Raw genomic sequence first — 12,553 nt, forward strand, 5'->3', positions numbered from 1 at the left:
AGCATTGACAATTGAGGAGGAGAAACAGCTAAACCAGTGATGTCAGAGGTGTTATTTCCCTTTTTCTTCTTTGGTTCTAATCCAAAGAGGAGGAGGTGACACCCAGGAAAGGAGAGCAGAGGAGATGAAGAGGAGGTGCTGATTCTGTTGTCCTCCAGTTGCTGGGCAACCCCAACTGAAAAGCAGAGAATTGAGCTCCATCAAAGAGTTAAGTCCATTTCATTTTACTGGCCTGACTAATGCAATACCTGAACCTAACTGTAATGCTCTGAGTTCTGCCTGAAATGTCATTAAAGGGCTGGCAAGGGATACTTGATGTAATTCGTTTAGGATCCAAGAACACAGAGAAACAAAAACCCTTCCTCTGTGTGGACACTGCTGAGTCAGATTGCTCAGTACCACAGGACTGGCATTCCCTGTTCCTGGTCAACTCTGTTTTTGTCTTCTACTGTGATCTGCATTTGGATTCCAGGCTAGACAATTAAACATGCTGTTCCCTCTGTTGGGAAGGCTATTTCCTGTATGTGAAAAAGACTGTCTTCTCTCTTTCCTCAGGATATGTATCAAATGCTACTCCCTCAGAGAGCTTTTTCCTTCTTCATGGACACTTCCTTCCTTATGCACTTTATCCCATTTCCACACTCATGTATCCATTCTATTTGTCTCTTTCTGAAAACAGAGTTTCTGTTCCACCTTGTCCTGTAGCCGTTTGGTCCCAAATAAACACATAGAAGCTTGTATTAACTATAAACTGTTGGGTTGATGGCTCAGGCTTCTTATTGGCTAGCTCTCTCTTAATTACTAACCAGTTTCTATTAATCTAAGTATTTCCATGTGGTTTTGGCTTACCGAAGAATGCCTAGAATCCTATTCCTGGCAGCTACATGGCGTCTCCCTGGTGACTGTCTCTCTGTATCTTCTCCCCAGAATTTTCCTCCTCTGGTAGCCCTGCCTATACTTCATGCCTTGTTACTGTACAGTCAGCATTTGATTAAACTAATAAGAAAAACATATATTCCCAGCAAACAGAAGGACCTCTATCATCAACTTGTACTACTTATTTTAATGTTGATTTGTTCATTTCTTTATTGTCATTGAAGAAATACCCATGTATCTCAGTACCACTCAATAAACATTAAAGAACAAGCAAAACAATTGAGATTACTGGTAAACAGAAGAAAAATCTCCATGCTACTTATTCTCTTTCAATTATAAATGTAGATATGACAGAGTTAACTAGTTTTCTACTTGCCTTTAGGAACACACCCTTTAATCAACTCTGTTTTCCTTATGATGAAATAATTTCCTTCAAACAGCAAAATGGAATAACGATTGCATTGACTATGTATTAGGTATTTCAGACATTGCTTATTTACTTACATAAAACTCATTGAGGTCAGTATTGCTTTAGGAGACTCAGAATCAAAAACTGGGTTATCCAGATATAATTTGTTGTGATATTTTGCATTAGTCTATTTGATCCCTAGGTTCATGGTCTCTCCTCTGTCCTGGAAGTACTTTTCATCCTAAAGCTTGCAGGCCACTAATGACGTCATGTATAGCATCACCAGTAATGGTGGAATTAAAGTGCTTCTAACTCAGGCTAAATTTGGTTATAGAATCAAGGGTTCAGAATTAAAAGTCTTGGATTTGTTTAATCTGTATTGTTTGAGCAGAAGCATAAAAAGCCTTGAAGAACATAAATGGTGGGGCCTTTCACTGGCTGTCTGAGATAAAGATTGTCTGTGCATTAATCTGCTGGGAAATGTTCCCAGGAGAGACTGCTAATGGAAGCAGGACAGAAGCCAGGCAAGAGGATATTCTTGGATGGTCTCTGGAAGGGTGTTGCCAGTTCCCCAACAACTGCTGAGTGGGAGGCATACTCCAGAGTGTCTTCATCGGAGGTGGTGACACGAGCTCCCATACTGCCCTTCCAGACAAAGGCAAGGAGAGCTACAGGAAGGTGGATGCAAACTTACAGGAGCTCCTGACTCTTGGCTCCTGAGTCCTAAGTCATGTCAGGATTTCAGTGCATTCTTTGAAAACAATTCCACCTGCAGGCCTCTCAGGGCAATGGTGCACCTAAACCTGAGGAACAAATATGGGGATCATAGAAGATGCACCAATAAATACGGTGACAGACTGCCTAGTTTCTATTCTGTTGACTCTGCCTTAGTGCAAAGGGAAATTAAATAAATTCCTCTTGCAGAATAAAAGTTTGTTTTTGGTTATGAATTGGTTATTTAATTTCTGCTCCAGACATAATTCTTCTCAGCTGGGTAATATGGAATGAAGATGCAGGTGAGAATGTGACTATCAAATTGGCTTTTAGCACAAATAGCATGGGATCCTAGATGAGGCTTTGAACCGAAGAAGAGAAGAATCAAGGAAAGGCAGTTAGTGGTTTACACACACTGGCTGCACTCTGACCCTGACACACTCCTTCTTCCTGAACATCAGGAATTTGTTGCCAGGGGCCAAATGGTATTAAGGCAATCTCTCTTTCCAGCCGCTTCTCCGAACAGAGAGCGTTTGTAGTTCTTTTATCATTCCCAGAGAGACATCATTTCTATTCTATGGTTTTCTGATCCTCCCTACCAGTTCCTCCCTTTGAAATACTGACAGTTTTTTTTTTACCGTCTCATTCTTTAGCTCGGCCCTGTCTCATGTCTGTGTTTTCATATTATCATCGTGCTTATTTCTCGCTTAAACAGGTGACATGCTCAGCACAACAATTTCATTTCTTTTTAACCCTTCCCAGATCTATTACTTTCATTTTCCTTTTGAGTGTAAACTGCTCCCTAATAACCTCGTTCTATTTTCTTTCCATTTTTATTGCAGCTCAAATCGACTTATCAGACAATCAGATAAATTTTAAGTAACTTTGAGTACAGTGGAATCCAATTCATAGTCATTTCCCAGAGTTGAGTTCAATTTATAGATATTTTTCAGAAATGATTCCTCATTTTGAAAAAGGTAAGCAATAACATTTTAACATTTGAGCTGCTTTTCATATACATCTTACAAATTAGCAGTTAAGCAGCATGTGCTAATGTTCTTGTAGTGGTTAATTGTATGTGTCAATTTGTAGCTGACTCTTAGTGTCTAGTTAGTTAGTCAAGTATTCTGGATGTTTCTGTGAAGGTATTTTTACATTTATTTAAAATTGTGTGTATGTGTGTGTGTGTGTGTGTGTGTGTGTGTGTGTGTGTATGTGTGTGCGATGACACATGAATGGAGTCCAGAAGATAACATCTGGTATCTTTCTCTCCTTCAACATGTGGATTACTAGTGTTGAACTCAGATCTTCAGAGCTTGGCAATAGATGCATTTATTCCCTGGGCATCTTGCAAGCCATGGAAGTTCGTTTTTTGTGAGGCCAATACTTAAATTAGTAGACTTTGGAGTAAAGCAGATTGCCCTCCCATAACATGGTTGAGCATCATACAGTCAGCTAAAGGTCACATAAAAGAGAAAGGCTTCCCTCGGTCCCTCTGCCTTTGGACTATGAGTCTTTGCTGTGATGTTGACTGGGACTCTTGCCAACCTACCCTACTAGATTTGGACTTATTAAGCCTATGCAATAGTTTGAGCCAGTTCCATACATACCTATACATGAATAACCCTGTGGTTCTGTTCTTTGGTGGACTCTGGCAATGCACCTAGCCACGTTATCCTATAGTGTTCTTTTATCCACATGAACACACCCCAGTACTCCCGGTAGAGGTCTGAAATCACACATAGTACTTAGCCCCATTTGTGCTATTTTGTTTTCTTACACGACTTGAAGTATTGCTATGTCAGAGTTAATCTGCCCTTTGGTGTTTTATATCACTATTCTCATGTTCTGGGGCAATAACTAATTAAAATAAAATTACTTGTACATAAAAGATGCAGCATCACAATTGTTGATCTAATACAGTGATTTGTAACCTTCCTCATGCTGCAACCCATTAATGCAATTTTTCATGTGGTGGTGACCTCAAGCATAAAATTATTTTCATTGCTACTTCATAAGTGCAATTTTACTGCTGTTATGGATCATAATACAATTTTTTGGTGATAAAGGTTTGCCAATAGAGATATGACCTACAGGCTGAGAACCACTGATCTGATTAACTTAAACAGCTACTGACATACTTGCTGGACAAGGGAATAAGATTTACATCTTATGCCATGGACCTGAAATATTCATATGCAGTACCTAGAGGTATTTGCCAATTCATACTTGCTAAATTAAATCAAATAAATTACAAGGTAGATTCATAGAAATGTATGGAACCTGTTTTCACTTCTTTGAGTTCTGTTTGCTCAGCTGTCTCTTACAGCTCATCCTTCACCTGCTATTGAAGCTTCCTTACTTGGTAAAAATAAAAAGTGTGTTCTTGCCTGTCTTCTTACTTGATAGATGTTTTCATCGCAGCATTTGCCATCCTGTAATGCATTTCATCTATACCCTCTTCCTTGTCACTTGCTCTGCCTACAATATATTATTGTTTTGTTTTTGTTTTTTTAACTGAACAATGTAACTAGTATCTGTCATGTTTGTACATGTAAGGCCAATCTCGGTTTTCTTAACATCAGATCATTAGTATTCCCAGTAAAGGTAAACCCCATAATTATTTAGTTATTATCTTACTGACAGAGTTTTGTTTTCACTTTCTGGCTGTCAAGAAAATAAAAACTTCAGAGAGGTTTCTTTTACTCAGAACCAGGTGTTTTTCTTGTTATTTTCATTTTCCTTTATTCTGTGCAAAAATATTGGGATATTCTAAGACAGGAATGCCACTCTTTGAATATCCCTCATCTGTATTTTACATCTTGTTATTTATATAAAGGTACTATTAACACACACAGTTCTAATTCCTTACAATGTATTTGCCAAACAACAAGGTGACAATGCACCATAGCACAGGACAGAAGGCTCCTGTAAGAATCCACAGCACCAGTATTTGGCGAATGGCTATGCATAGAACTGGTATGGTGGTTAAAGCCAGACAGTCCTTAAGAGGTAACATGTGCTCTGACAAATGGAGATGCAGCTTCTACTAATACAGGGTAAAAATGTGACTTGTTACCAGAGAAACAGGTGTTTTAAGTGGATTCCCAATAGTAGATTTTTCTGGGTCATTTGGTATTGTTTAAATGATCTACTCTCCAAAAAGAAAAAAAAACAACCCCACAAAACATTTGTCATAATTTTTTTCATTTTTTCTGTCTTTCCTGAGTTTCTGGTTTCAGGTGGGAGATTCTTGTTCAAAATCTGTCATGTCACTAGAAAACTCAAGTTGGCTGACACCCATCAGGGATTCGTCACTCATGCACAGGAAGTCTTATTCATACACATGAAATCTGTCATGTCACTAGAAAACTCAAGTTGGCTGACACCCATCAGGGATTCGTCACTCATGCACAGGAAGTCTTATTCATACACATGAAATCTGTCATGTCACTAGAAAACTCAAGTTGGCTGACACCCATCAGGGATTCGTCACTCATGCACAGGAAGTCTTATTCATACACATGAAATCTGTCATGTCACTAGAAAACTCAAGTTGGCTGACACCCATCAGGGATTCGTCACTCATGCACAGGAAGTCTTATTCAGCATGAACTGGAGCTGGTTGGTTGGAGCTGGGCAAACATCTTCTTCTCACTGCATGGTTGTCCTGTATTCCTTATCTCAGAGAAGAGAGACTTTGAACAGCTGGCTTCCCAAGCAGGGAGGTGCAAGGGAAGCTTGTTCTATCTCAGCCTGGATGGACTTTGCACTGTGCATTTTCATTCTGTTGGTTATAAATGGAGATGTAATAAAAGGCAAACGATCTGAAGAGCACAGAAGTCATGGCCTCTTCCAGTATTATAGCCATTTCTTCTCATACTTACTGCCATATTTGTGCTATTGTATTTTCAGTGATAATTTTTTTGTTATTGTGTTTGTTTTTGGAGACAGGTTTTCTCTGTGTAGATTTTGGAACCTGTCCAGGCTGGCCTTGAACTAACAGAGATCCACCTGCCTCTGCTTCACAAGTGTTGGGATTAAAGGCGTGTGCCATTACCACCTGGCCTGCTATTTATTTTTAGTTCATGTGAATTCATTCTGTTTATTCATGCCACAAATATGCCCCGATCACCTACTGTCTGCAGGTACTATTAATGATTAAAGGAGACAAACCACTTGCTTAATGGAGAGAAAGGAAAGAGATTAGCCAACAAAAATGATACAGTGTTGCAGAGAATTGAAGGTTCTGTGTGCAACAGAGAAAGTAAATCTTGCTGAGGAGAGCAGTGCAGAGGAACAGACCTTAGTGCCAGACAGGATGAATTAGGGTCTGCATCAGGAAGATGGAATCTGAATGGAGATTTGTGTTCTAATCACCCCTTTAAAGAAACAAAACTAAACAAACACCAGGAGATCTAGGATGGAACCACACCATGATGCGAACAATGTATCATATGGTCTATTAGGGGCAGCATTTAGAGATGGCATGCTAAGAATATGGACTTTTCAGCAACTAGGGCCTAGAACTAATATAAAAAAAAAAACCCCAGAGATTCAGAAAAAAAAAGGAAGTTGCAAATTTTTAGTAGGGTAATTGTGTTTAGTCTTGTTCTCTTACTTACCTTGGATTTTCTGCTGGCCCTGCAAACAGTTTTTGTTGTTGTTGTTGTTGTTGTTGTAAGGTGGAGGAACCTTCAGGAAGTTTAGTTGTCTATATCCAAGATTTCTGGACTTTCGGAGCTGCAGTGATCCCAGCTGTTTGTCCTGCCTCCATATCCTATGGAAGAGGAAACTAGAGCCTTGAGAAGTTAATAGTATTCAAGGTAATCAGGGTGAGTACTCAGGGTTTCCTTCAATCTTGTTTCCTTTATTCATATGATTAGGAATGGACCTTCATGGGTGATGGTATGGATGTGGGGGGAAATACATGTGCACTTTACTAAGTCCCTTGATTCTCATGGAGTTCAAATGCTGTTCAGGGATGAATTCCAGGTTCAAAGCTTGAGCTGGGGCTGAGTCCATGGCGCCCAGTTACTTACCAGGAATTTTGTTGTTTTGGCTGTAGACAAACCTGTGTGATTACCAGAGGCAGCTGCAGGCCAGATGGAACTAGCAAGACTGCCTTCACTCTGGTTTCCAGAAACTTCTGTGCCGAGAACGAAAGCATATGCTTAGCTACACTCTTGCCTGCATCCAAGCAAGAGCAGTCCTAGCATTCATTTCTTTAGCTGATCTATACACTCTCTTTCACCTATTCAAGCTTCATGTGGGTTTACAGTCCCACTTTCAGTTTCCATGCAGCTTTCTTACTGTAGCCTACCCTGGACACGTAGCCCTCAGATCTATCTCACTTGTTATATTGTACTAAATGAGATCTGAAATATCTATTCTCTCTGAATTACTGTTTGATCTGTGTCAGCGTCTACACATTACAGTTATCTGGAGAGATTACAGGAATCCAAATCAATTAAATTCAAACATGGTATCTGCTCATCTTTATAATTTAAAAAACCTCCCTAGTGGTTTTAGTATGTAGTCAATTTGCCAAACTTGCTCTGCATATACAGTCTGCTTTGTAAGTGGCAAGGGATGGGGATCAACTCCTTTTTATGGTCCTTACTTCATCAGGGTGATGACTGTGAATTAGGCACTTTGTAACCATATCTCTTTAGCAGTTGGAAAATGTAGTGATGAAGACATTAAGTTTTGGATTAAAATTAGTTTAGATCCTGGCAGCACTACTTGGTTTTATGACCTTGGGCAAGTTTGGTGGTTAATCTCAATTGTCAGTTTGATAATTTTTTAGAATCATCAGAGAGATGGGGCCTTGGGAATGTCTAGGATGGGTTACCTTGATTAGCCTAACTGAGGTGGGAAGAGTCACACACTCTGGATGGGATCCTGGAGTGTAGCAGTGGAGAGAGGGAGCTGAAGAGACCTTCATCCCTTTCTGCTTCCTGATGTGGCAGCAACATGACCAGTGGCTTCAAGTTCTTGTTCCCTTGACTTCCCAATTATGATTGGCTGTTCCTTTGGCCTGTGAGACAAAAGAAACCCTCTGTTTATGAAGTTGTTTTTGTCAAATTATTTTATTGTATCAATTAGAAATGTAACTAAAAGAGGCACCAGCACTGGGATCATTCTGTGATAATCAGAACCATGTGAGTTTTGAGTCTTTAGAGCTGTTTTGTGGCTAGAATGTAGAAGAGTGGTATTCTGCATGAGAAGCACTCTAGCCTGTTGGAAGAATTTAATACTGGTTGGAGGTTGGAAGAATGCTGGGATAAACATGGACAGTGGAGGCCTAGCTCATGATGTTTTAGAGGGGAACAAGCAATCTATTAGGAATCAGGCTAAGAGTCATTCATATGATATTTTGGCCAAAATCTGGTTTTAACCTGCCCATGGCCTAAAAACTTGAGTGAAGATGGAGTTGGGACAAGCCAAAAATAATCATTCCTTACTATCATTTATGTTGTCATACTATTTTAATGTAGCAACTGCACAAGTAACTAAAACAGAAAAAAATGAGTACCAGGACTGGTCATGTTGATTAGCGGGAGGAATGTGGGCTAGGAACACCTTCAAGACCCATAAGCAGAGTCGTTCTGCTTGAGAACTTGGAAAACAAGAATGCTGAGAGAAATGCAGACAGTAGGGGCCTGGTTCATGAGTTTTCAGGGGGAAGCAAGTACTCTATCAGGAATTGGACTATCAGGGGTCAATTGTGTGATGTTTTGGAAAGAATTTGATTGCATTCTACTGTATTTTAAGAATTTGAAACCCATTCCCTATACTGGGTTACCTTGCTCAGCCTTGATACAGGGGCACGGGCTTGGTCCTGCGTCAGCTGAAGAGTGGATGGGGATGGGAACGGAGGTTAGGGTGGGTAGGAGAAGGGAAGGGAGGGGGAACTGGGGTTGGTATGTAAAATGAAATGTATTTTTAAAATAAAAAATAATTTAAATGTGTCTTAAAGAACAACAGCAACAATAACAAAAAAAGAATTTGAGTGCAGGGGAGTTTAAAGATAATGAACTAAATTTTTGAAGACCTGCCCACTGTGGGTGGTATCACACCCTCTCTTGGGCTGAATACAAGGAAGACAGTAAGCTAGGCACAGGTGCTCAACATTTTGCTTCTTGACTGTAGATGCAATTTGTTCAGTTCCCTCAAGCTTTGCAGCCACCACTTTCCACCATCACAGAGTGTAACTTGGTACTCAGAACCAAGGGAAACATTTTCACCCTTAGATTAATTTTGTCAGAGTATTTTATCACAATAACAGGGAATGTAGCCTAGGCTGAAGGTTATCTGAATTTTTATGTTTCATTTTATCTAACTATAAGGATAAGTATGTTGTTTACCTCATAAGAAACGTTTTTGTTTTTGTTTTGTTTTGTTTTGTTTTGTTTTTGAGACAGGGATTCTCTGTATAGCTTTGTTGCCAGGCCTACCTTGAACTCACAGAGATCCTCCCACTTCTGCCTCCCAAGTGATGGCATTAAAAGCATGTGCTACCACCACCTGGTCCAACCACATAAGAATCTTTGGAAGGTGAATTTAAAAAAATGTTAATTATATTCACATTGTTGTACAGCAGCTCTCAAGAACGTTTTATCTTTGCATGTCCAAAACTCTATACCCATTGCATAGCAACCTCTTGTTTTCTTCTTTAGGCAATGACCAATCTATTTTAAATACCTTATCTGCATTTGTCCCTTTGTGGTTGCCTTATTCCATAGAATAGTGTCTCTAAGGTTTATACATGTTATAGCATGTGTCATAAACCTCCAATAAGCTTCCTATCTCTTTCAGTCTTTTTTGAGGAACAACCATACATGACACATGTGCACGTGCGTACATACACATACACACATATACAAATGTATAATACACACACATATGTACCACATGTACACACACATAATTTCTTACACTTTCTTCACTCTTTATCCCCCTTTTCCAGTTTTTCTTACTTGGGGTCCTCTTAGAAGATGACAGTAAATCCATCTCCTCTGTACTATCAAGTTTTCTCTTAAAGTCCCATACTGGAATATTCAGAACAGTAATTCCTTTTCTTTAGGTGCAAAATCTGTGCACAAAATTCTTTCTTTTATTTTTGAGTCTTGCTTGATCATGTGTTATTTTCCTACATGAGTATTTATTAAAATCAAACTGAATTCATTGTCAGAAAGCTTATATCCTTCTATTTATTTATGACTGACTTCTGGAAAGCTATTTATTTAATTTCTGTAGAGTTGTATACATTTCCATGTATTTTTGTACAGCTTATATATGTGTGCTCATATTTCTTCCAGTCTTCACCTATTTCACATAGGGATGTAGTTTTATCATAACCCAGTTTTCTGCTAATTTCTGGGGATGTATTTTATTGTGAATGTTAATTCTTCATTTCTTCTCTCTCTCTCTCTCTCTCTCTCTCTCTCTCTCTCTCTAACATTTTTGCTCTATCATTTCTGTGTAGTAGTACATGATATCTTGAGCTCTGAGGTGGCATCCAACTCTCTGATATTTAGCATACCCTTGCAGCTAGAGTGTCTTGAAGTCAGATCAGATGGGCATTGGTAGCCTCTGGTAAAGTTAGAACATTGTACACATGCTGTATTGCTGCTTCTCCTATCCAGAGAGGAGCTCCCCAGGTTCACTGGCTCATCTATGCTGTTTCTAGATCCCATGAAACATCCCAAACTCACAGAGCATTATGTCTTTTGTTCTCTGTAATTTTCAGGTACACATTAGCAGCCTAAATTGGACGAGAAATAAACCAGTGCTTTCGTGAGATCCCTAAAAACAGGGACAGCTGACCCAACAACTCTTTCCCTTCCCAGTTAGAAGTCTGAGGTTTGGATTTTTCCCCTTCCTGTCTAGGGAGGAAGTGAGGAGAAATGGTGAACATGTGCCCATTTCTTCCTTTTGGCCTCCTACATGGAACCACGTTGTCAGAGTTTATACCCAGTAAGTCAGACACTAGTTCCCTTAGTAGTTCCTCTGTGATCTAAATGTTAGACCTGTGTCCTACCCTTATCTCACTCCCCAGGAAGACTCTTGTAGTTATGAATTACTTCCTGGGTATCCCCGCTGAGCCCTGTAGAGCCCTTGGTGAATGAGTGTCCCCAGTTTTCCTACCAATAATTAAGGGGTTAGTTTTATATTCATGCAGGGTGTAAGAATCGTTCATCTGGCTTGTGGATTTGTTATGAAGGAATTGTTTAATGTATTATTGAATCAGTGTTTCTATGGATAAAGGAGAGTCTAATTGCAGAGGTGTCCAGGATATAGCCTGTAAAGAGAAACCTTCCCGCCAGCCTGGTTCCAAAGCCGCGTCAGTCCCAAATAAACACACAGGAGGCTATATTAATTATGAAGCTGTTGGCCTTGCTTGTTTCTTACTTGCTAGCTCTGACTTAAGTATTTATCCCATAATTGTTAATCTAAGTATTTCTCTTACCAGAGAACTTTCCGGGCTTCCTACCCCACGGCGGTTACATCTTGACTTTCTGTGTTTTTCCTGTGCCTACCCAGAGTCCTCCTCGACTCCTAGTCCCACCTATCTTGGTTCCCTATTGGCCAACAGTGCTTTATTGACATATACATAGGACTTCCCCAACAATAGCCCATGGGCCACACATGTCCCAGGGTAACTATCAACACAACCAATCATGTTTGTAGACAGCAACATCATATAGCAAAATCAAAAGGCTGGATCCCACTGGTGGGACTTCTTATACTCCCCATTAATTGATTCCATCCTTCAAGGATGCGTATCGAAGCAGGAAAGACTTTAAAAAGTTCTTCCCCTTTAGTGAGCACTATATAATTGATAGTGTCTTTGGTTCTTCTGCCATAAGGAGGTTGATATCCTTTTTACCTCATAGTCTATATTTCTTATTTCTCTTTGAAGATTGAAAAAATAACACAGCGGGTGTTTAATAATACAGGCCGTAGTATATTGAATTCAGTGTCAGAGAGGAAATAAAACTAAAAATAAATCACATTTGTTCCATACAAATAACTAATGCACTGTTGGCATGATTATTTTCCTTTATGATATGGGCCTGAAGAGTAATTGTGTCTTACAGCAGCTTCTGAACAGCACAGTCCATGTTTGTTTTCTGCAGCTCCATAAGTCAGAAAGAAGCAGACTAATAGAACTCATAAGACTAATATGATTGAGTTATTGCCTCTGGACAAATAATAAAAGACACAGATATTGTTGAACCCAGTTAAATACCATTAACAGTGTATGGGCAGGTATGCTTGCCAGTACATTGGGAGACCACAGATTGACATTGAGCTGTCTTCCTCAATAACTCTCCACCTTATTTTATTTTCTGATTTTTATTGTATTTTTAATTGTGTGTGTGAGAGAGAGAAAGAGAGATAGAGAAAGGAGAGAGAAAGAGAGAGAGAGAGGAGAGAGATTGAGATTGAGAGAGAGCACACATATGAATGTAGGTGTCCACAGAGGTCAGAGCAGCTGGAAATAGACAGTTGTTAGCCATCTGACATGGGCTCTGGAAACTGAAC

General features: G+C 39.5%; 1 long non-coding RNA gene across 3 annotated transcripts in view; it reads left to right on the top strand.

Annotated features, from left to right (window-relative positions):
• Positions 1 to 2,202: 2,202 nt before the first annotated feature.
• Positions 2,203 to 12,553, top strand: part of LOC121138856 — a 52,317-nt gene continuing 41,966 nt past the window's right edge. For all 3 annotated transcript variants that reach the window (XR_005875728.1, XR_005875730.1, XR_005875729.1), the window contains exons 1-2: positions 2,203 to 2,976; positions 6,685 to 6,834. This is a non-coding gene — a long non-coding RNA (uncharacterized LOC121138856). The remainder of the gene's footprint in view (positions 2,977 to 6,684; positions 6,835 to 12,553) is intronic.

This window comes from Mesocricetus auratus, unplaced genomic scaffold (assembly GCF_017639785.1).
Source record: "Mesocricetus auratus isolate SY011 unplaced genomic scaffold, BCM_Maur_2.0 Super-Scaffold_6730, whole genome shotgun sequence".
In the NCBI taxonomy this organism is placed as follows: Eukaryota; Metazoa; Chordata; class Mammalia; order Rodentia; family Cricetidae; genus Mesocricetus; species Mesocricetus auratus.